This window comes from Rhinopithecus bieti, unplaced genomic scaffold, assembly GCF_001698545.2.
Source record: "Rhinopithecus bieti isolate Rb0 unplaced genomic scaffold, ASM169854v2 scaffold_13349, whole genome shotgun sequence".
Classification (NCBI taxonomy): domain Eukaryota; kingdom Metazoa; phylum Chordata; class Mammalia; order Primates; family Cercopithecidae; genus Rhinopithecus; species Rhinopithecus bieti.
Genome location: NW_016807772.1, coordinates 2,713,589 through 2,718,823, shown reverse-complemented (window position 1 = coordinate 2,718,823; position 5,235 = coordinate 2,713,589). Strand labels below are relative to the sequence as shown.

Genomic DNA, 5,235 nt, shown 5'->3' with positions numbered 1-5,235 from the left:
CTAAAAGGCAAAAAAAAAAAAAAAAAAAAAAAAAAAAAAAAAAAATAAAAAGAAAAAATTTTTTAAAAAAAAAAAAAAAAAAAAAAAAAAAAAAAAAATTGAGGGAATTTGTTGCCAGTAGACCTGCCTTGAACAAGAAATGTTAAAATAAGTTTTTTTTTTGTTTTAGAGAGAAAGAAAATGATATGTCAGAAACTCAAATATCCATAAAGAAAGAAAGAGCATTGGGAAAAGAATAAATGAAGGTATAATTAAATATTTTTTCTAATACTTAATTGATTTAACAGGTAACAGTTTGTTCTGAATAAGAATAGCAACAATGTATTCAATGACATATGCTTATATATAAATATATGCTTATATATAAGGGAATTAATGATAACAATGATTTAAGGAATGGGAGGGAAGAAATAGAAATAATTTATTATAGAGTACTTACGTTACCTGTGAAATGATAAAGTGTTATTTGACAGTGGACTTGGTAAATGTATATTGCTAAATATAGGGCAACTACTAAAAAAAGGTTTTAGAAAAGCGTAATTGATATGCTAAGAAAGGAGAGAAAATGGAATAATATAAAATGCTCAATTAAAACCACAAAAGTCAGGTAAAAAAAATGTAGAAGACAAAAATAAGAACGAGGAACAAATGGAAATGAAACCATACAATGTCTGATCTCAAGCCTTAGGCACTTAAACTAGAAATCAATATCAGAAAAATTGCTGGAAAATCCCCAAATACTTGGAGATTAAACAACACACTTCTAGATAACACACGGATCAAAGAAGAAATCTCAAGAGAAATTTAAAATAGTTTGAACTAATAAAGTGAAAATACACTTGTTAAAATTTGTGGGATGCGGTGAAAGCAGTGATTGTTTTGTTTGTTTTGCTTAGTTTTTTTTTTTTTTTGAGTTGTGGTCTTGCTCTGAATCCCGGGCTGGAGTGGGGATGCAGTGGCATAATTATACCTCACTGCAGCCTCAGACTGCTGGCTTCATGCTATGCTCCCACCTTGGTCTCCCAACGTGCTGGGATTACAGGCATGAGCCACCATGCCTAGCAAAGATAGAAACTTATAGCATAGAATGCATATTTTAGAAAAGAAGAAAGCTCTAAAAATAAATAATCTAAGCTTCCACTTTAGGAAACTAGAAAAAGAAAATTTAAATTAAAAGTAAAAGAATAAAAGATATAATAAGAATTAGAGCAGAAATCAATAAAATTGAAAATAGGAAATCAATAGAGAAAGAAGACCAAAAGTTGGTTATTTGAAAAGAGCAATACAATTGACTAGCCTCTAGCTAGACTAAGAAGAAAAGAGAGAAGACTCAAAAATCACTAATGTCAGCTGTTCTAATGAATTACTAATGAATAGCCTGTATCTATTTAAAAAATCAGACCAGTAATTAATAATTTTCTAGGCCGGATGCAGTGGCTAATGCTTGTTATCCCAGCACTTTGGGAGGCTGAGGCGGGTGGATCACCTGAGGTCAGGAGTTAGAGACCATCTGGCTAACATGGTGAAACCCTGTCTCTACTAAAAATACAAAAATTAGCTGTGCGTGGTGGTAGGCGCCTGTAATCACAGCTATTCGGGAGGCTGAGACAGGAGAATTGCTTGAACTTGTGAGGTGGAGGTTGCAGTGAGCCAAGATCATGCCACTGCACTCTAGCCTGGGGGGCAAGAGCGAGATTTGGTCTTAGAATAAATAAGTAAATAAAATAATAATAACTTTCTGAAAGAGAAAGCACCAGGTTCTGACGGGTTCACTGGTGAATTCTGCCAAACATTGAAGGAAGAAATTATACCAATTCTCTATAGTCTCTTTCAGAAAATAGAACCTGAGGGAATACTTCATCACTTATTCTATAAGGCCAGCATTACACTAATACCAAACCAAGACAAATACATTACAAGAAAAGAAAACTACAGACCAATATCTCTCATGACCATAGATGCAAAAATTCTCAACAAAATGTTAGCAAATCAAATCCAGCAACATATAGAAAGAATTATACACCATAACCAAGTGGAATTTATTCTAGGCATACAACGCTGATTCCACACTGGAAAAACAATTAATATAATCCACATCATCAGGCTAAAGAAGAAAAGGTATGTTTGTAGACCAATAGATGAGAAAAAAGCATGTGACAAAATTTAACATTGATTCATGATAAAAACTCTCAACAAACTAGGAATAGAGGAAAACTTCCCAACTTGATAAAGAATGTCTACAAAAAAACCTACAGCTAGCATCATACTTGCTGGTGAGAAACTTGAGGATTTTCCTACTAAGATCAAGAACAAGGCAAGGATGTCCCCTTCTTACCACTCCTTTTGAGCATCATACTGAGAGTTGTAGCTAATGCAATTAGACCAGAAAGAAAATGAAGGGTATACTAATTGGGAAGGGAGGGGGAAAAACTGTCTTTGTTTGCACATGATGTGATTGTCTACGTAGAAAATCTGAAGGAATGGACAAAAAAGCCCTCTTGGAACTAACAAGTGATTATAGTAAGTTTGCAAGATACACAAAAGTCAATCGCTTTCCCCTATACCAGCAACAAACAAGTAGAACATGAATTTAAAAACACAATACCATTTACACCAGCATCCCCAAAATGAAATACATAGCTATAAATCTAACAAAATATATACAAGATCTATGTGAAGAAAACTACAAAACTTTGTTGGAGAGATAGTTCATGTTCATAGATGGGAAAACTCAGAATTGTTAAGATGTCAGTTTTTCCCAACTTAATCTACAGATTGAATGCAATCAAAATCCCAGCAAATTATTTTGTGGCTATTGACAAACTGATTCTAAAGCTTATATGGAGAGGCAAAAGACCCAACTCAGTTTTGAAGGAGAAGAACAAAATTGGAAGACTGACACTACCTGACTTTAAGACTTATGCCACAGTAATCAGAGAACATGATACTGATGAAAGAATAGATGAATAGATCAATAAAACAGAATAGAAAGCATAGAAAAGACCCGCATAAATTTAGTCAACTGATTTTTTTTGTTTGTTTTTTTGAGATGGAGTCTCACTCTGTCGCCCAGACTGGAGTACAGTGGCACAATCTCGGCTCGCTGCAGCCTCCGCCTCCCGGGTTCAAGTGATTCTCCTGTCTCAGTCTCCTGAGTAGCTGGGACTATAGTCACACACCACCACGGCCAGCCAATTTTTGTATTTTTAGTAGAGATGGAGTTTCACCATGTTGGTCAGGCTGGTCTCAAACTCCTGACCTCAGGTGATCCACCCATCTCAGCCTCCCAAAGTGCTGGAATTACAGGCGTGAGCCACTGTGCCGTGCCTGATCTTTGACAAACGAGTAATGGCAATACAATGGAGCAAAAGTAGTCTTTTCAACAAGTTGTGGTGGAACAACTGGACATCCACAAGCAAGAAATGAATGTAGACACAGAGCCTTTTTGAAAATTCACTCAAAGTGGATCATAAACCTAAATGGAAAATGTGGAACTATAAAGCTTCTAGAATATAGGAGAAAATCTAAGATGAACTTGGGTATGATGACGACTTTTTAGATACCACCTAAGAGCATGGTCCCTGAAAGAAATAATTGATAGGCTGGACTTCATTAAAATTTGAAATTTCTGCTTTGCAAAAGACAACTGTAAAGAGAATAAGACAAGCCACAAACTGGGAGAAAATATTTGCAAAAAACACATTTGATAAAGGATTGTTACCCAGAATATACAAAGAATTCTTAAAACCCAGCAATAGAAAATGAACAACATGATTTTAAAATATGTAAAAGACCCGAACACCTCACCAAAGCCAGTATACCGATGGCAAGTAAAGATAAAGAAATGTTCAAAATCATGTGTCATTAGGGAATTGTAAATTAAAACAACAACTATTACACACCCATTAGAATGACCAAAATCTAGAACACTGACAACAACAAATGCAAGTGAGGGTGTGGCACAACAGGAACTCTCACTCATTGCTGGTGAGAATCCAAAATGGTTCAGCTACTTTGGAAGATTGTTTGGCAGTTTCTTACAAAACTAAACATACTGTTAGCATACAGTCCAGCAGTCATGTTCCTTAGATTTTATTTAAATGAATTGAAAACTATGTCCCCACAAAAATCTGTACAAAAATGTTTATAGCAGCTTTATTCATAATTGCTAAAAGTTGGAGGCAATCAAGATTATCAAGATGTTTGTTAGTAAGTGAATGGATAAACAAGCTATGGTATATCCAGACTATGGAATATTATTCAACACTAAAAAGAAGTGAACTATAAAGCCATGAAAATATATGTAGGAACCTTAGCAGCAAATTGCTGAGTGAAAGAAGCCATTCTGAAAAGGCCGCATACCGTATGATTCTAACTATATGACATTTTGGAAAAGGCAAAACTATGGATATAACTGTTAGTGGTTGCCAGGAGGGAGGGCGGGAGAAACAGGCAGAGCACAGAGGATTTTTAGGGCAGTGTCACTATTCTATACAATACTGTATTACTATGGTGAATACATATCATTATACATTTGTCAAAACCCATAGACTGCACAACCTCAAGAGTGAACCCCAATGTAAACTATGGACTTCGGATGACAAAAATAATTCATCAACCGTACAACCAATGTATCACTATGGTTAAAATGGAATTTTAAGGGACCAGAATACCCAAAACAAAAGAATAAAGTTGGAGAACTCACATTTTCAAAACTTACTATAAAGCTGAAGCAACTAAAATAGTGTGGTATTGGCATAGGATACTATATCTAGATCAATGGAACAGAATTGAGAGTCCAGAAATAAAACCATACATCTGAGGCCAATTGATTTTCAATGATTGTCAAGACAATTCAGTGGGTGAAAGAATAGATTTTTTCAACAATTAGTGTTGGAACATGCAAAAAAATGAAATTGCACCCCTATCTCCCAGAATATACAAAAATTAACTCAAATGGATCAAAGTCCTAAATGTAAGAGCTAAAACTATAAAATTTTTAGAAAAAGCCAAAGAATTCCTGACCTTGGTTTAGACAATTATTTGTTGGATCTAATACCAAAATCGCAAGTGACAGAAGAAAAAAATAGACAATTTGTACTTCATCAAAATTAAAAAATTTTATGCTTCAAAAGACAACATCGTGAAAGTAAAAAGATAACCCATAAATTGAAAGAAAATAATTGCAAATCATATACCTGATAAAATATTTATATCCAAAATAGATAAAGAAAT

General features: G+C 34.4%; 1 long non-coding RNA gene across 1 annotated transcript in view; it reads left to right on the top strand.

The window, feature by feature from the left end:
* Positions 1–200, top strand: part of LOC108536761 (uncharacterized) — a 5,228-nt gene extending 5,028 nt beyond the window's left edge. The window contains exon 3 of the long non-coding RNA XR_001887618.1: positions 170–200. This is a non-coding gene — a long non-coding RNA (uncharacterized LOC108536761). The remainder of the gene's footprint in view (positions 1–169) is intronic.
* Positions 201–5,235: the final 5,035 nt, after the last annotated feature.